Source organism: Nicotiana tabacum, chromosome 14 (assembly GCF_000715075.1).
Source record: "Nicotiana tabacum cultivar K326 chromosome 14, ASM71507v2, whole genome shotgun sequence".
In the NCBI taxonomy this organism is placed as follows: Eukaryota; Viridiplantae; Streptophyta; class Magnoliopsida; order Solanales; family Solanaceae; genus Nicotiana; species Nicotiana tabacum.
Genome location: NC_134093.1, coordinates 79,378,611 through 79,399,335, shown reverse-complemented (window position 1 = coordinate 79,399,335; position 20,725 = coordinate 79,378,611).

Below are 20,725 nucleotides of genomic sequence, written 5' to 3'. Positions count from 1 at the left end.
AACTTGTGCACGACCATCTCTAGCGGGATACCTGCCATATCTGTGTTGTAACGACCTGAACAGTCGGTTTGAGCATTTGCACTTCTCTCGATAGTTTGAGGACATGGGTAGCTCTGTATGATATATTATGACTTGTGTGAATCGTCAGGTTTGGTTTTCGGGTTATTCGGAATCGATTTAGAAAAATGAACTTCATGATTGAAGCTTTAAATTGAAAGAATTGACCAGGTTTAATTTTTTAGAATCTGAACTCGAATGGGGGTTTTGATGGTTCCGTTAGGTCTGGATGATGATTTTGGACTCGGGCATATTCTCGGATTTGCATTTGGATATTTCTAGAAGGATTCGACACTAATTGACGAAAGTTGGAAAATTAAAGGTTTGGAAAATTCATAAGTTTGACCAGAAGTTGACTTTGAGGATATCGGATACGGATTGTGGTTTCGGGAATTGGAATAGCTTCGATATGTTATTTGGGACTTGTGTGCAAAATTTGAGTTCATTCCGGGTTGATTTGAGATATTTCGGCGCGAGTATTGGAAGTCGAAAGTTAAAAGTTCATTAATTTTGATTTGAGGTGTGATTCGTCGTTTAAATGTTGTTATGTGTGATTTGAGGCCTCTAGTAGGTCCATATTATGTTATGAGACTTGTTGGTATATTCGGACGGGGTCCCAGGTGACTCGGGTGAGTTTCGGATGTAGTTTCGATCATTTCGAATGATTTTTCATCTGTTGGTTTCTGCTATTACCTATTGCTTCTGGCGTTCTTCGCGATCGTGAAGGCTTGGCCGCGATGGCAAAAGGTGTTTTAGTCTTCTATGAAAATTTGCTCTCCGCGTTCGCATAGGTTGGGGGCTGGTCTTCATCGCATTCGACGCGTAATGGTTTGGACTTAGCTGGGCAGAGGATGTTTCTTCTTCGCCTTTGCATGGGTAGTTACGCGATAGCGTAGGGTATATGTGAAGGCAGTGTTGGTTGTCTATCGCGATTGCTGAGGTTTGTTCGCGATCGCGTAGTGTATTTTTAGGGGCAATGGATTTTCTTCTTCGCGATCGCGAGCGTATTTCCGCAATCGCGATTCATTTATCCGTCCAGTGATTATAAAGTATTCTATTTCTGGGGTTTCAGCCATTTTTATATATTTGGAGCTATGGAGCAAGGATTGAGGAGATTCTTGAAGCAGTTTTCACCATGTGGATTAGGGTAAGTTTTCTCTACTCATTTTTGATTTTATATCATGAATCAATCTTCGCTTTTTGGCATTTGATTGAGGGTTTCAAGAGAAAAATTGAGGGTTTTTGTCTAAAGTTTCATAGAGTGAATTTTCGAGTTTTGTGCATCGATTTGGAGTAGGATTTGAATGAAACTACTATGGCTAGACTCGTAATTGAATGGGTTTTCGAATTTTTTAAGTTCGTCGGGTTCCGAGGCGCAAACCCGGGTTTGACTTTTTGGTCGATTTTGGGGCCTTTGATAAAGATTTGCCCTTTATCATTGGAATTGTTCCTTAGGCATTATTTGATGTTCTTGAGTTGCTTTTGGCTAGTTTCGATCCATTTGGAGGTCGGTACGTGCGGGATGGCATTTTTGGAGCATCGTTTGACTTACTCGATATTGGATTTGGCTTGTTCAAGGTAAGTAACACTTCAAAGCTTGGTGCTGAGGGTATGAACCACTAAACATACGTGTTATGTGTTTGATGTTGAGGTAACGCACATACTAGGTGACGGGAATATGGGCGTGCATCATATGAATTATGACTCAGTTGATTCTGTGATACTGTGTAGTTACCTGATCTTGTTTTTATCCATGAAATCTCTATGTGCTAGAGTAATTGAGCTGCGATCCATGTTAGAAACCATGTTTAGGCTATATGCTTATCCTGTTGGGACCCATTGAGGTCATATCTGCTGTGAGTTATTTGCTTAAATTGTAGTTACATACTCAGTCATACTCGTTCATTTGCATATCATATCTCAGTCTCTATTGCTATTTATTGATACATCATATCATCATGTTGGGTTGATTTTCATGACATTATGAGCCCGAGAGACTGGAGAGATTGATGACTGAGTTGGGGCCTGAGGGATAGATTGTGAGTGGTATTGATACGCCGCAGTATGATTTATTATTTTTGGGCTGGATCTGCCCTGTATTATTGATTCATGATGGGATCGGGTTGCAGGCCGCAACATGCTTTATTGATTCATGTCAGGATTTGGCTTATTATAGCGCTTGGGCTGGATCGTCCCCTCCAGAGTCTGCACATCCACAGTGGGTGCAGTTGCTAGCAATTATTATGTTTGAGTACCCTGAGAGTGTGAGTACATGAGTTCATCACTGAGATGCATTATATTTGGCATGCATACTTGAGATACATACATAGAGATGCATTACCTCACGCTACCCGATTTTGGTGACATTCATGATATCACCTGCATATTGACATGTAGGCATAGAGATGTACTTTCCTCATGCTATGTGAAAAATGAAACCTCTTATTTATTGTTGAATTTTTTTTTGGGAAAAATCACGGTTTTCAAACTTAAGCATATATCTTTGGGGTTTTCGGTGAAAGATTTGGGATTTACTGTTATACTTGAAAAGTATGCCTATTTTTCGTACTTGTGAACGAGCTGAGTTATTTTTTTGTACCATCTTTATTATATTGTTATGAATTGTTGCTGGTTATTGGAGTTGAACTCTGACCCTTATCCCAGCTCGTCACTACTTTTAAACCTAAGGTTAGGTTTGTTACTTATTGAGTACATGGGGTCGGTTGTACTCATACTACACTTCTGCACCTTGCGTGCAGATGTTGGATATTGATGTTGCTACGTACGGCGGAAGCTGGATTTGAAGATATGCATGCATTCCAGTTATGGCTATCACTTATCCTTGGTAGCATTAGATTCGAATTCTGTTCATTTACATTTCAAATAGATGTTGTAATTATTTCAATTTAGTTTTGTAAAAATCTAAATCTTAGAAGTTCATGATTTGTACTACCAGTCCTTGGCAAATTCTTGTATAAAAGCAGTTGTATTATCATTTCTTCTCTTAATAAATCTCATTAAATTGGATAGTTATTAATTGGCTTACCTAGCAGGTTGGGTTAGGTGCCATCACGACTAATTGGATTTTGGGTCATGACACGCGTGCGACCATGCAAAACAATCAACATTAGTTTTAAGAAATTTCATAAATCCTGACCTGAGCTCGGGGTTTAGTCCTGTCCCCAGGTGGAACTTCCTTTCTAGGAACTTTTCGAACAATGCAACTTGTTCGGGTTCTTCCGCCATGAATTTGATCGCGTCCGTTTCTTTCGGTACCTGGAAATACCTTGGTACCTGGTAGGATTCCGATGGCTCCTCCCCTTTTTCATCTTTGTTTGGTTCGGGAGCGGGCGTTGGTTCCTATAATTGCTATGCCGCATGTTCCTTCCCCTTACTGATAAAAATCGAGATCGCGTTCATCTCCCTCGCTGCCGGTTGATCTCCTCTTATTTGCTTGATTTCCTATGGAGTTGGGAATTTCAGAAGTTGGTGATATGTTGATGGCACAGCCTTCATCTCGTGAAGCCATGACCTGCCAAGAATAATGTTGTAGCACATGTCGTCGTCTACCTCTTCAAACAAGGTAGTCTTCATGAACCCTTTGGCGTTTAAGGGCAGCAAGATCTCCCCTCGGGTTGTCACACTTGCTAAGTTGAACCTGGTGAGGAGCTTCATTGCGGGAATGATGCTTCCGATTAGCTTGGCTTGCTCCAGCACTCTCCATTGAATAATATTGGCTGAACTTCCTAGGTCCACCAAAATACGTTTAATTTTAAAATATAGAACATTAAGAGAGATTATCAGGGGATCGTTGTGCAACAGTAGGAGTCCATCGGTGTCTTCTTCTGTGAATGTGATGTCGTCCTCAGTGACTTTCCGGAGTCTCTTGCTATGAATCACCAACACCTTTGTCTTTTTTGCTGTTGAGAAGGTCACACTATTGATCTTGTTTCCTTCGAGAATCATGTTGATGGTTTGTTGGGGAGGGTCTTCATCTATCCTTGAGGGCTCTGCGTTATTCCAATTTAATTGTTTTTGGCTCGGTCGCTTAAGAACTCTTTTAGATGGACAGGTTGATCGGTTTAAGGCTTGTCTTGTTGCAAAAGGATATACTCAGATTTTTGGGCTTGATTATAGTGATACTTTCTCTCCCGTGGCTAAAGTAGCATATGTTCGTCTCTTTTTGTCCATGACTGTTGTACGTCATTGGCTTCTTTATCAGTTAGACATTAAGAATACTTTTCTCCACGGTGATCTTGAGGAAGAAGTTTATATGGAGCAACCACTTGGTTTTGTTGCTCAGGGGGAGTTTAATGGTTATGTTTGCAGATTGCGCATGTCACTTTATAGTTTGAAACAGTCCCCTCGAGCTTGGTTTGGTAAGTTAAGCATAATTATTCAGGAGTTCGGCATGACTCATAGTGAGGCTGATCACTCTGTGTTTATCGGCATTCTGCTCCTAATCTGTGTATTTATCTAGTGGTTTATGTTGATGATATTTAGGGCCCCCTTCGTGAGTGTTTCTCCGAACTTTTTCAGCAGGACCAACTTAATCTCATGTGGGGATACGTCGTTTTCTTTCACTGTCATTTTATAAGTGGTGATATGCTCCTGGAAATCCGAAGTCCAATCATACTTCAGCACGTCTGGCATTTTGAACCGTTCGAAATCTACTTTGGTGCTACGCTCGGTTTGAATGGCAACTGGATGCATTTCTTTGAATCTGGGTCCTTCACCACTGGTGGTGCGCCCGAAATTTTGTCCATTGGGGCGTTTATTTCCCTCATAAATTGCACGAATTCGGTTTTGAAAGGATCATTATCGTTATTGTGAACAGATCCGCTGTCGATCCCCCCAGCCCCGTCGAAGCCGACCTCACCCCTCGGGGTGTTGTTATCTACCCTTTGCACTGTTTGATTATCTGGGGCATCGGGAGGAACTGGACCTCTTCCATTCGCGTTGTTGGAAGCACACGACAACGCTTGCCTCAATTTTTTCATGGTCTGGTCTTGCCGTGACAGATGGCCCATGATAGCCTTTTGTTGTTCCCTCAGGATCCTCACCGTTTCCGCAAAGTGCTCATCTTCAGCGTCATCAGGAGTTTCTTCCCGTACGTATGAGGGATACCGCCCATCATGAATCGGCATGGCTATGTCCTCCTCTTTATGGGTGTCACTGATTGAATCCTCGTGTTGAGGCGGATTTTCCTGTGCCCCAACATTGTGTGCGATGTTTACAGATTAGTAATAAACGCAAGAATTAACTCAATTACGTAACTGTCTAAGCCACACGGTGGGCGCCAAACTGTTTACTCGTAAAATGGTACAGTTGAATTTATAGCGTAGTTTATAGACAAGCGAATCGATTTGATCCCAAAATGATAAATAAATTAAATAAAATACAAGACTTAGTGTTGAAATCAAGATAAGATAGCGGACATCTCGTTCCGGGAGCAGGCTTCTGGAGGCAGCAATAAGAATATTGATAGACAAAAAATAAAGTATGATTTAGCGTGGAATAATGTGTAGCATAAGTTTGTGAGACATTTTGTCCCTTGCAATGGCTTTTGAAGTCACTATTTATAGCTATACCTATGGAACAATGTCCTAGGATCAAGCTCCTCTTAAATGACAATAATGGGGGCCATTGATGAATATGTAACGGCAGGCTGTGAATACCAAAATTCTCTGTAACGGAATGTGCATTTAATATTGGGGAATATTCTTCATTGAATGTCATTTGGTGGCAAATATCCGTTTGCTCTCGTTAGTAATGTTCCCTTCGGGATCTACTCGATGTCAACCGAAGTTGTTGGCCTCGGTCTTGGTTTCCACTCGCTTCATCTTTCGCCTGTCCCCGGTTCCACGTGTCATTCTATTATTCGAGTATTTAATATGAACAGATTTTACCCTATATATTATTACTTTTTATACTTAATTATTTTGATTGAATTTGAATTAATATTCAATATTGTTGAGTTAATAATTGTAAGTGGACTGAGTTCAAATGATCCTTTCTACACGGCGTTAAGTTGGTGGATTCTCCGGGGAAACTATGGCGATTTTTTGGTAGATTAATAAATAAATATTATTAAACGTAGCCTAGTTGTTTATTGAAATAGATTCTATTGAAGCATAAACATAGTTGCTGAAGTTGAGATGATTGCTCTTTCTGTTGACAAATTTCTAATGCATGACACTTGATTTAGGAATAGCTATGTGGTTATAAGAATTTTACTAAATTCCACACTTGGATTTATAAACTCTAACAAACTCAACCGAAGTTCCTTGCAGTCATTCCAACTAATGAACTAGTAACTAAACCTCTTGCCTTCCTACTCTCTCCAGTACGTTCTATTTCACAATTGACACAAGGTGCGTCAAATGTTTGTCCTATTTTTATTGATACACATGTATCTATATATCTTGGTAAGGAGAAACAAAAATAAGAAATTATCTATTATGTCAAATAAGTATAGCTTTTATACCCCAACAGTTACTATAATTTTTGGAAATTGAAGCAAGACTATTCTTTTAGCTCTAGAATTATGTGCAAACAAATGTATCGTGGATAGAGGATTACAATTGCTATGGTGACTTCAAATGCATAGAAAAAATTTAGAATTAGCTACAATACTTATCGTAGCTATATAAATTCGTGGCTATATATTATATTGCCATGATATTTCATTGTAGCTATTGAGCCAACAATTGCCATGCTTTTTGTAACTTGAAGCAAAGATATTCGATATTTTATTTGACATGATTTATTTGGGCTAAAAGGTTATTATTGCTACAATAATTTAAATACGCGACAAAAACTAATAAGTAGCTACAAATTTTTAGTGCAGCAATAAATTTGTAGCTATTTTCACATTTAGTGCCACGATAATAATCAACTATAGAAAACATGAGGAGTTTGCTTTTCCAATTTAATTTTTTTAGATAAAACTTTCACCAAATTTTAAATAGCCATGAAATTCCAATTTTTATGGCTATTTCTAGGTAGTAGCCACGACTTTTTTATTCGTAGCAAAGAATTTGTAGTTGTAGATGCATAATGTTATAGGGAATTAAGCTCATGCGATTGAGTCTGTTTTAATTCTTCTAGTTTGTCTAGATCTTGTAGTAGGTATTTTAAGCTATAACCTTATTTGCATATATAAAGTACTTATTGCGGAAGATCATAGGTTAACTAGCACACAATCACACACAAAGCAAATAGAGAAGAAACATTAACACAGGGATCTAACGAGGTTCGGCTAAGCCTAATCCTCGGGGCAGAAGCAAAGAGAGTTTTTCACTATCAATGAGAAGAAAAGCACAATACAATCTATAGAATCTCCAACTACAACCCATATATATAGACCCCAAATAGTCCCAAACCTATAAGAGAAAGATTTTCCAATTTGACAAGGACTATAGATTTTCTTTTCCCAAATCTATTAGGACAATGTATTTTCCTAAACCTATAGGGATTATGAGTTTCCTAAAAATACAAGAAAATAATTCAAGCCATAAAATAATAAATCTTTCCCTTGGCTTGGATTCTCTTCATTAATCATTAACAGGAATAACGTCTCTCTACCTTACCCTCAGCCCTCACGAGGGCTCTACCCATTGCCGCACAAATCAACCAAGTCTAGGCAACGCCTAAACTTGTTAAGAGACTCAATCTCTTCAGCCATAGCACTAATCCATCGATTTGGTTATGTACCCGGAATAGCTTCTGGATAGCTATAACACTCAAACGCATCAACGGTCTCTGCAACTGCCAAAGCAAATCCCACAGCACTTGTATATCCAAGAAGATTCCTATCAACTACGTTTGCAAACCTTTACAGTCGGTTGATCACTCTCTTCTCTCTGCCTGTTGCAATGCTATATGGTTGTTGCTACGCAAGTGCATTAATATTATCATCTTGATCAATATTTTGCACCTCCTCCGCTTTCCCTCCTTCAGAACTACTGGATTGAGTTAGTGGAGATTCAATTTCTAGCTATATACGGTCACTGACACCACAATCTATTTCTGCTATTGCCTTCTTCCTCTGACTTTCCAGTGAGGCAGATTCATTGAATGTTACATCCCTAATGATAATTAGCCCTGGAGTCTTTTGATCTGTGCACCACAACCTATAACCTTTCACTCCAGTTGTATACCCTAGAAATATGCAGTTCTTTGCCCTTGGCTCATGTTTTCCATCCCTCACATGAGCATAAGCAGGACAACCAAATATCCTTAAATTTGAATAATCAGTAGGCGAACTGGACCATACCTCAAAAGGAGTTTTGAACTCAATAGTTGTGTATGGAGATTTGTTGACCAAATAACAAGTTATATTGATTACTTCAGCCCAAAAATCTTTGCTAACACATGAGGGTGAGAGCATGCTTCGTGCCCTATCACAAAGCATTCTGTTCATACGTTCTGCAATACCATTTTGTTGTGGTGTTCCGACACAAGTGCAGTGTCTCACTATGCCCTCTCTACTGCAGAAATTATTGAACTCAAAATTACAAAATTCTAACCCATTGTCAGTTCGAAGACGCTTAACTTTTCTTTTCGTCTGCCTCTCAACCATCGTCTTCCATTTAACAAATGTCGGAAATGCCTCATATTTTATTTTCAGAAAATACACCCACACCATCCTTGAGTAATCATCAATCAAAGTTATAAAATACCTGGCACCACTCTTGGAGAGAACTCTGTCTGGACCCCACAAGTCTGAATGTATATAATCTAACTTATCTCTAGTCTTGTACTCGGCCTTCTTGCTGAACTTTACCCTTGTCTGTTTACCAAACACACAATGCTCATAAAAATTCAAAACTTGATTATTGTACCCATTCAGCAAATTCTGCTTACTCGACAAAGACAATTCCTTATCACTCATATGACCAAGTTGCAAGTGCCATAACTGAGACTGATTCATATCACTTTTTCCAGAAGCTACAACAGCTTTCCCTTCAACTACACTGGACTGAAGATGATACAATTTAGAATGCAGTTTACCCTTCATGAGTACCATGGAAACTTTACACACTTTAAGTATTCCATTCTCGGAGTGAAATTTTTACCCTTGATCATCCAAAGTCGAAAGAAAAATTAAATTTCTCTTTATCCGAGGAACATGCCAACACTCAATATTTCTGATAATTCCATCGAACATTCTCAATTTGATGTTACCAATCCCCTCTACTGGTAATGAATTATCATCTCCCATGTAGACAGTCCCACTCATTTGCTTGTAAGCTGCAAACCAATTCTTGTGTGGATTTCATCCTAGTCTTCCATAGGATCAGTTAAAACTCACCCTTTATTCATACAGAGATTGTATAACCTCCTTTTCAAGTAAAAGCAGTTTGCTAGCGATTTCTTAGAATACAGATCTTCCAGCTTCTTCCATGTTGTTGCTGCAAAAGTTTCTTCAGCAATTTTCCGAAGAACGCTATCTGTAACGCTCATAAAAATCACACTCAAAGTCCTCTCCTTCAGGTCTGCCTTCTTTGTCTCTGTCATCTCTTCAGGAAAATACTCATCAATTGCCTTCCATAACCCTTGTAATACCAGGGACGATTTCATCCTAGTCTTCCATAGACTGAAACTAGAACCCCTGTCAAATTTTTCTACTTTGTACTTTGTTGAAGATGATGAAGATATCTTAACCCTAGATTATATGTAGAAACCCGAACCTTGCTCTGATACTAGTTGTTGCGGAAGATCGTGGGTTAACTAGCACACAATCACACACAAAACAAATAGAGAAGAAAAATCAACACAAGGATTTAACGAGTTTCGACTAAGCCTAATACTCGAGGAAGAAGCAGAGAGAGTTTTCCACTATGAATGAGAAGAAAAGCACAATACAATCTATAGAATCTCCAACTACAACACCTATATATAGACCTCAAATAGTCCCAAACCTATAAGAGAAAGGTTTTCAATATGACAAGGACTATAGGTTTTTCTTTCCCAAATCTATTAGGACAATGGGTTTTCCTTAACCTATAGGGATTATGGATTTTCTAAAAATACAAGAAAATAATTCAAGCCACAAAATAACAACACTATTGTGGGGTTTTTTTAGTTGAGATCTTTGACTTTTAGGCTAAGAGTTTCTATTTTCATGACGTTTTGTAAGAATATTTCCATAGTTGAGTCGTTGTATTTACTCCCATGAGAAAGAATTTTTCCACGTAAAAAGTCCCTGCCTTATTTACTTTCCACACATATTTGTTACACGGATCAGTAGAACCAATTGTTACTTGTTAGACTCTACTTCTGGTGATAGTAAGTAAACTATTGGGTGTGTGAGAGTCAAATTTTAATAGGTTGAAAATTTGTTGATACACTATTTGTCCTCCCCTCTAGTTTATAACTGGTGTTCCAAACTAACATAAATTGAAAGATAGTGCAAAGTTTACATCTTAGATCCAATTATAGAAGTTAAATCCGTTTAAAAAATAAAATTTAATTTATATGCAAAATAATATAGTTTGTTTTTATAATACCAATATATTTTAACATATTGTAGCGAGTTACCTTATTTTCTAGGTTATTGATTATGTTTATTATAAACAGATATTGTAATTATTTTTCAGATGAACAGATAGTATAAAACAGGTATCGCGCATTTTGCTGTTATATTTGCATGGAATTTTATTGTCATTCAGAGGAATAATTAACTAAATAATTAATAGCTTGTATTAAAAATGAATGTATTCCTTTGAAAGAATTGTCCCGAGGAATTACCAAGAGGAAACAAACAGAATTCTGACTGGTGAAAAACCAGTCCATTCCTTCGAAATAAAGCCCTATCACCGGTCGTTTCAGTATTCCCATTCTCGTGAACTCTAGTATTTTTTCCCCTCCATATAGAAAGTACATGATCAGGATATACCATTTTGATCAAAGTCCAAAGATGCTTATGTGCCATTGTACCTGCAACCAGTTCATCAATTTTGACCATACCCTTTTAGAGAATCTGCACTCCAAGAAAAAGTCACGATCTTTGGTTTCGTTCTCTATTTTGCATAAGGCACATTTTGGATGGATCAACTTGCACGCTCCCTTTCAGAAGTCTATCAACTCATGTTTCGTACCTCAGCCTGTCAGCCACATAGTAAAAATAACTTTTGGTCTAGCTGAAACTTTGGGCATACTCCCAATCATCAGTTGGTATATATGTGTTTACCATTACTAGAAAATGGAAAAAAACCGTCCAAAGATTACCGACCAAAATCGGTCGGAAAAATAGTAAATTGGTCGCAAAAGTCAAAGAAAATATTTCTCACAACGGAAATAGTGGTCCCACAACAAAGATATAAAATTTTCGACCGATTTCGGTCGTAAATTGGTCAATCTTTGACTAAGATCTGATCATACTTGCATATTACCTACCAAAAATAATTTTAATTAAACATTTTCAAATATATCGACCGAAATCGGTCGGTATATTTGAAATATATATATATATATATATATATATATATATATATATATATATATATATATATATATATATATATATATATATATATATATATATATATATATATATATATATATATATATATATATATATATATATATATATATATATATATATATATATATATATATATATATATATATACCGAAATAAGTTTTAATTAAACTTTTTCGACCGAATTCAGTTGGAATTTTAATTTTAAATTTTTAAAAATATTAATTTAATAAAAATATCGACTGAAGGCGGTTGGTTTTAGTAAATTTTATATAAATAGATTTTAAATAAATAGTATATAATACTTAATTGATAGTTAATACATATGTGTGTATGTATGCGCGCACACACATAATCTTGAATGTTTTATTCTCGATCACCTTATTGGTACTTTGCTCGTATACTTCATCCGTGGATCAATTGGAAATTTAATTATATTCGATTAAAACTTACTATAACATATATTAATATAGTATTAATATGTATACATATATTGTTGTTGCTACAACTTATGTATTAATATAGTTTATTAAATCTTACTATAACACATTTAAAAATAAAGTGTATAGTTCTATAAGATGTAGTGCTATATTAATACTTAAGTTTTAGCAACAACAACATATGAATATAGCATATATTAATATAACATATGTTAATATAGCATTAATATGTATACATATGTTTTGTGTCAACTTTATATATATATATATATATATATATATATATATATATATATATATATATATATATATATATATATATTAACGTATGCTATATTCATATGTTGTTGTTGCTAAAGCTTAAGTAATAATATAACACTACATCTTATAGAACTATCAAATTTATTTTTAAATATGTTATAGTAAGTTTTAATCAAATATAATTGAATTTTCAATTGATCCACGGATAAAATTGTGATGACCCGATAGGTCATCTTACGTTTTAGAACCGAATTCTGCGCCATGAAGTATTAAATACCTCATTTTAGCCTTTCTCGATTTGCGTGTGCAATTCGAATGTTTTTCCGGAAAAGCTTTTAAGTAAAAATGGAGAAAATAAGAAATTTTTGCCTTAAAAATCTATTTGAGTTGACTTCGGTCAATATTTTGAGCAAACGAACCCGGATTCGTATTTTGATGATCCTGGTAGGCCCGTATCGTGATTTGGTACTTGGGCATATGCTCGGAATCGAATTCGGAAGTCCCTAGCCCGAGTTATCGCGCTTTGTTGAAATTTGAAAGTTAAAGGCTTAATGAATTTGAAGTGTTTCACCCATAGTTGACTTTTTAGATATCGGGTTGGTATTTTAGTTCCAGAACCAGGTATAGGTCCAATACTATATTTATGATTTGTCTTTCAAATTTAGTGAGAAACGGGATTGGTTTGACGTGATTCGGACGTCTATTTGTGAAATTAGAAGTTCATGAGTTTTCTTGAAAATTTCCTTTGATTTGATGCTAAATTCGTAGTTCTAGGTGTTATTTTAACGATTTGATTGTGCGAGAAAGTTCGTATGATATTTTTAGATTGTGTGCATAGTTGGTTTAGATCCCCGAGGGCTCGGGTGAGTTTCGGATAGGTTACGGAGTGAAATGGACTTAGAAAACATAGCTGATGCATTTTTATTTCTGGTGTCTGCTGCAGATCTCGCATTTGCGAGCCTCGCATTTGCGAAGAGACTATCGCATTTGCGAGTCAGGGCATGGCAGGGGGTACTCACATTTGCGAGGCTAAAGTTCGCATTTGCGAACTTGTCTATTCTGCTTTTGCGAAGGCAGAGTCGCATTTGCGACAACACTGTTTTTAGAATCTTCGCATTTGCAAAGGTAGGGCCGAATTTGCGAGTGTTGCAGGGTTCGCATTTGCGGCTATTTTATCGCATTTGCGATCACTGGGATTTCTGAAGGAGTTCGCAATTGCGACCTCTTCCTCATAATTGCGACATCTGCAGCTGGGTAAAATATGATTTTGACGGGATTTTTGGTTCATTCTTCAAAGTTTCAAACTCAAGAACCCTAGAGGCGATTTTCCAAAGAACTTTTCATCTCCAAAATATTGGCAAGTGATTCTAAACTAGTTTCTTTCAATCATTCACTACTTTTCTTAATATTTCAACCTAAAATCTAGAGTTTTCGTGGCGGAAATTGGGGGGTTTTGGGTAAAAATTAGGGATTTGATAAATTAGGGATTAAGACCTCAAATTGAGCGGATTCCAAAATAAATTACATAACCGGACTCGAGGGTGAATGGATAATCGGGTTTTGGTCCGAATTTCAGGTTTGGACCAAGCGAGCATGGGTGTTGACTTTTGTTGACTTTTTCAATAATGGCCTAAATTGAATTCTTTACAATCATGGGTAATTCGTAAGGCTTAATTTGAATCGTTTGGTTGGTAAATTGCTAGATTATATTGGTTCGAAGGCTTGTTTGAAAAGAAAAGCAGTGGTTGAGCTTTGAGTTTGGTCTTAGGAGCGAGGTAAGTGTCGTGATTAACCTTGACTTGAGGGAATAAGACTCGTTTGCCTATTTGTTACATGTTTAAATGTATGGGAACAATATATATGTGAGGTGACGAGTACTTATGCGTTATAGTGGGGTTAAAGTATGCAGGCGGGGCTTGGTTTCCTGCAATTATAGCTTCCTTTGTTCATGTTATCCATGTTTATACTAGTATTGTTAAATTGATCGTTCTTATCATGTTTACGGATCTTTTGGTGATAATTGAGTATTGATTCCGAAGTTGCGGTTGATATTGTGGAACCAAATGTTGAAGTAAGGGATGTACTTGTTATTCTATCTCCCTGTTGTTATTTGTTCATTGCATTATGGTATGGGAGAGTGTTAATACACGAAGGGTGATGTCGTGCTATATTGTGAGTGTTAATGCATGAAGGGTGATGTCGTGCCATATTGTGAGTGTTAATGCACGAAGGGTGATGTAGTGCCATGTTATGAGTGTTAATGCACGAAGGGTGATGTCGTGCCATATTGTGAGTGTTAATGCACGAAGGGTGATGTCGTGCCATATTATGAGAGCTAATGCACGAAGGGTGACGCCGTGCCACATCTAATTATTTATATTGTGAGGTTGAGAGTAAAAGCACGAAGGGTGATGCCGTGCAAATTTTCTTCATTGTGTTTAGTTATTTTCACTGGTTAAAAGCATGTTGATTGTTCTGGTTATCATTTTCGTTGTATCTCTTGTATCATGTGCCCCTTTAGCATGTCCCCCTCCCAATAATACATGTTTAGCTGTTACTGTTGTTTTCTTGTATATATACTGTTATCTGCATAGGTTTATTATGTGAGTGTCTTGTCACAGCCTCATCACTACTTCGTCGCGGTTAGGCTAATCGTGAGGCTTAGCAGCTTGAATTTGCTTATTGGAGACTCAAGGTAGATCTGCTGGCATCCGTAGACCTTGGAGTCCCCTTCTATCTCCCCTATTTTACTGTTTCTTTTCATTCAGAACTGTTGTATTTCTTTCAGACTCTGTTTGTAGAAAATCTTAGAAGCTCGTGAGTTGTGACTCCGGATCTGAATTGTATCAGATATTATGGGCATTATGTTATTCCGCATTCAGTTTTAGCTTCTATTTAGCTTAATTGATTCTGTTATTTAAATTGGCAAAAATTGGTTTAAAGAACTCTATAACACCGGCTTGCCTAGCAAGTTTAATGTTAGGCGCCATCACGGTCCCAAAGGTGGGAATTCCGGGTCGTTATAAGGTAGTATCAGAGCACTAGGTTGTCTAGGTGTCACAATTCATGAGCATGCTTAGTAGAGTATGGAGGATCGGTACGGAGACGTCTGTACTTATGTTCCTGAGGCTATGCAATTTAGGAACAGATTTCACTTCCATTCTTCTCTTTCGTGCGATTTTGTTCTCTCATTGCTAATTGAACTCATTTACTCTTATTCTCTCGCAGATGGCGAGAACGCGTATCATATCTTCAGCTGAGCATCATCCAGAGCCCCCAGTGGCAGCTCTTACGAGGGGCAGAGGTCGAGGTCGAGGTCGTGCTAGAGGCCGAGGCAGGGGCAGAGCTCAGCCCAGAGCTCGAGCAGCAGCACCAGCAGTGGAGCCTCAGGTAGAGTTTGACGAGGAGGTTCCAGCTCAGACTGTTCCTGTCGGACCAGCTCAGGTCCCGAAGGGATGCATTTCCACCCAGTGCTTCAGAATGCTTTAGTCCGTTTGGTGGGTCTTATGGAGAGTATGGCCCAGACTAGTACATTTCCCATCGCACCAGCGGTCTCTCAGGCTGGGGGAGGAGCACAGACTCCTGCTACTCATACTCCAGAGCAGATGGCTCCCCAGTATCAAACTCCAGCAGCTCATCCAGTCGGAGTAGTTCAGCCGGTTGTTGTGGCACAGGCCGGTTATGGGCCAGCTATGTCTTCTAAGTCTTTATGGAGATTGGACAGGTTTACCAAGCTCTTCCCAGTTCACTTCAGTGGTGCTCCTTCAGAGGATCCCCAGGAGTATCTTGACAGCTGTCATGAGGTGCTACGGAACATGGGTATAGTGGAGACCAATTGGGTCAATTTTGCTGTATTTCAGATGTCAGGTTCTGCCAAAAAATGGTGGAGAGATTATTTGTTGACTAGACCAGCTGGATCGCCTGTTCTTACTTGGGACCAGTTCTCCCAGCTCATCTTAGAGAAGTTTCTCCCTATCACATTGAGAGAGGAGAATCGTCATCAGTTCGAGTGTCTCCAGTAGGGCAGTATGACTGTTACTCAGTATGAGACCCATTTTGTAGATTTGGCCCGGCATGCTCTTCTTTTGCTTCCTACCGAGAGAGAGAGAGGGTGAGGAGGTTTATTTAGTGACTTGCTCATCCTATCAGATTGCAGATGGCTAAGGAGACTGGGAGTGAGGTTTCTTTTCAGGAAGCTGCCAATGTCGCCAGGCGAGTCGAGATGGTTCTTGCACAGGGAGGTCAGGGGTCTGACAAAAGTCCTCGTCATCCCGGTGGGTTTAGAGCTTCTTCGTCTAGAGTCAGGGGTACTTTTGGTAGATGCCATCCTCCCATGCCGTTTCATTCAGCACTCCAGGAATCCCATGGTACTTCAGGTGGTCGTGGCCCTCATATGCCTTATTCTGACAAGCTAGCCTACAGTACACCATCAGCTCATATTAGTGCACCTCCGCTCCAGAGTTTTCAGGGTGGTTACCTAGGTCGACAGGGTCAGCAGTCATAGCAGCCAAGGTCCTGTTATACTTGTGGTGATCCGAGGAACATTGCTAGATTTTGCACTCGTGTATCGAGCAGTTCACAGCATCAGGGTTCTCGTGCCATGGTCCCGGCACCGGGTGCTTCACCGACCGCTCAGCCAGCTAGAGGTAGGGGTCAGGCAGCCAGAGGCGGTAGTCAGGCCATTAGAGGTGGAGGTCAAGCCACTAGAGGGGGAGGCCAGCCAGCTAGGGCTCGTCCTAGCGATACAGTTCAGAGTGGTGGGGCCCGGCGCCGATGCTATGCTTTTCCAGCCAGGCCTAAGGCTGTGTCATCTGACGCTGTTATCACAGGTACCGTTTCGGTTTGCAGTAGAGATGCTTCAGTTCTTTTTGATCTGGGTTCTACCTACTACTATGTGTCATCCTATTTTGCTTCACATTTGGTTGTGTCTCGTGATTCTTTGAGTGCTCTTGTGTATGTGTCCACACCTGTGGGAGATGCTATTATTGTAGATCATGTTTATTGTTTGTGTGTGGTCACCATTGGGAGTCTTGAGAGTAGCGTAGATCTTACACTTCTCGATATTGTCGATTTTGCTGTTATCTTAGGTATGGATTGGTTGTTACCTTATCATGCTATATTGGATTGTCACGCTAAGATGGTGACCTTAGCCTTGCCGAGGTTGCCTCGATTATAGTGGAGAGGGACTTCTGGCCATTCTACCAGTAGGGTTATTTCTTACATGAAGGCTCGGTGTATGGTCGAGAAGGGATGTCTAACTTATTTGGCTTATGTCCGCGATTCTAGTACAGAGGTTCCTTCTATGGATTCAGTACCAGTTGTCAGTGAGTTTCTAGAGGTGTTTCCTACAGAATTGTCGGGGATGCCACCCGAAAGGAATATTGACTTCTGTATTGATTTGGCTCCGGGCACTCAGCCTATTTCTATTCTGCCATACCGTATGGCCCTGTCAGAGTTGAGAGAGTTGAAGGAGCAGTTGCAAGATTTGCTTTATAAGGGCTTCATTAGATCTAGTGTTTCACCATGGGGTGCGCCCGTGTTGTTTGTGAAGAAGAAAGATGGATCGATGAGGATGTGCATAGATTATTGGAAAGTTAAACAAAGTCACCATCGAGAACAAGTATCCATTGCCGAGGATTGATGATTTATTTGATCAGCTTCAGGGTGCCAAGTTGTTTTCAAAGATTGATTTGAGATCTGGCTACCATCAGTTAAGGATTATGGCATCTGATGTTCCTAAGATAACTTTTCGGACTAGATACGGACATTATGAGTTTCTAGTGATGTCATTTGGGCTGACAAATGCCCCAGTAACGTTTATGGATTTGATGAACCAGGTGTTTGAGCCCTGTCTGGATTCCTTTGTGATTGTGTTTATTTATGATATATTGATCTACTTCCGCAGTCGAGAGGAGCATGAGCAGCATCTTCGGATTGTGCTTCAGACTTTGAAAAATAATCAATTATATGCAAAATTTTCAAAATGTGAATTTTGGTTAGACTCAGTCTCCTTCTCGGGGCACGTTATATCAGCATAGGACATTCAGGTGGATCCTAAGAAGATTGAGGCAATGAAGAACTGGCCTAAGCCCACTTTAGCCACGGAGATCCGGAGTTTCTTGGGATTGGCGGGTTATTACCGTCGGTTTATGGAGGGATTTTCATCTATAGAAGCCCCATTGACCAGGTTGACCCAGAAGGGTGCCCCGTTCATATGGTCAGACGAGTGTGAGGCGAGCTTTCAGAAGCTCAAGACTGCTTTGACTACAACGCCAGTGTTGGTGTTGCCCACATGTTCAGGATCTTATACGGTATATTGTGATGTGTCCCATGTTGGTCTCGGTGCGGTATTGATGCAGGAGGGCAGGGTGATTGCATATGCATCACGACAATTGAAGGTTCACAAGAAGAATTATCATGTCCGAGACTTAGAGTTGGCAGCCATTGTTCATGCGCAAAATATTTAGAGGACTATCTTTACGGCGTGTCGTGTGAGGTTTTCACGGATCATCAGAGCCTTCAGTATTTGTTCAAGCAAAAGGATCTCAATTTGAGGTAGAGGAGGTGGTTGGAACTATTGAATGACTATGATATCACCATCTTGTATTATCCCGGGAAGGACAATGTGGTGGCCGACGCCTTTAGTAGAAATGTAGCGAGTATGAGCAGCCTTGCGTTCATTCCAGTCGGTAAGAGGCCGCTTGCATCAGATGTTCAGACTTTAGCCAACTAGTTTTTGATGTTGGATATTTCAGAGCCCAACCGTGTTCTAGCTTGTACAGTCACTCGGTCTTCTTTGTTTGAGCGCATCAGAGATCAGCAGTATGACGACCCTCATTTGTTGGTCCTTAGGGACACAGTGCGGCACAGTGGTGCCAAGCAGGTTACTGTTGGATATGACAAAATTTTGAGGATGCAGGGTCGTGTTTGTGTGCCTAATGTAGATGGACTTAGTGAGTTGATTCTTGAGGAGGACCATAGTTCTCGGTATTCTATTCATCCAGGCACTGCCAAGATGTATCACGACTTACATCAGCATTATTGGTGGAGGAGGATGAAGAAAGATATAGTTGTATATGTAGCTCGATGTATAAATTGTCAGCAAGTAAAGTATGAGCATCAGAAACCTGGTGGTTTACTCCAGAAGATAGAGATTCCCGAGTGGAAGTGGGAGCGTATCACTATGGATTTCGTTGTTGGACTCCCATGGACTCAGGGGAAGTTCGACGTAATTTGGGTCATTGTGGACAAGCTGAGCAAGTCAGCTCATTTCCGGTGGCAGTTACCTTTTCTTCAGAGTGGTTGGCAGAGATTTATATCCGCGAGACCATCCGTCTTCATGCTGTGCCCGTGTCTATCATTTCTAATCGAGTTACGTAGTTCACCTCGCACTTTTGGAGAGCAGTACAGCGTGAGTTGGGCACGCGGGTTGAGTTGAGCACAGCATTTCATCCTCAAACGGACGGACAGTCCGAGCGCACTATTCAGATATTGGAGGATATGCTCCACGCATATGTTATAGACTTCGGAGGGTCGTGGGATCAGTTCTTGCCACTTGCGGAGTTTGCTTACAACAACAGCTACCAGTCGAGCATTCAGATGGCTCCCTATGAGGCATTATATGGTAGGCGGTGCTGATCTCCAGTTGGATGGTTCGAGCCGGGGGAGGCTCGGTTATTGGGTACATATTTGGTGGAGGATACCTTGGATAAGGTCAAGATTATTCAGGATCGACTTCGCACAGCTCTATCCAGAGAGAAGCGTTATGCCAATCGTAGAGTTCGCGATGTTGCATTCATGGTTGGAGAGAGAGTGTTGCTCCAAGTATCACCCATGAAGGGTGTGATGAGGTTCGGGAAGAAGGGCAAGTTGAGCCCTAGGTATATCAGACCTTTCGAGTCCTTGAGAGAGTGGAAGAGGTGGCTTACAGGCTTGCGTTGCCACCGGGTTTATCAGCAGTTCATCCGGTGTTCCATGTGTCCATGATTCGGAAGTATCACGGCAATCCGTCCCATGTGTTAGATTTCAGATCTGGCCAGTTGGACAAGGATTTGACATACAAGGAGGAGCCGGTAGCTATTCTCGCCTGGCAGGTTCGTCAGTTGAAGTCAAAGAGTTATCCTTCAATCCGAGTGCAGTGGAGAGTTCTACCCACTGAGACAGCTACCTTGGAGTCCGAGTCGGACATACAGAGTAGATATCCCCACCTTTTCACCAGCCCAGGTACTTTTCTATGTCCGTTCGAGCACGAACGGTTGTTTTAGAGGAGGAGAATGTGATGACCCGATAGGTCATCTTATGTTTTAGAACCGAATTCTGTGCCATGAAGCCTTAAATACCTCATTTTAGCCTTCCTCGATTTGCGTGCATAGTCCGAGTGTTGTTCCGAAAAAGCTTTTATGTAAAAACAGAGAAAATATGAAATATTTTCCTTAAAATCCATTTGAGTTGACTTCGGTCAACAATTTGAGCAAACGGA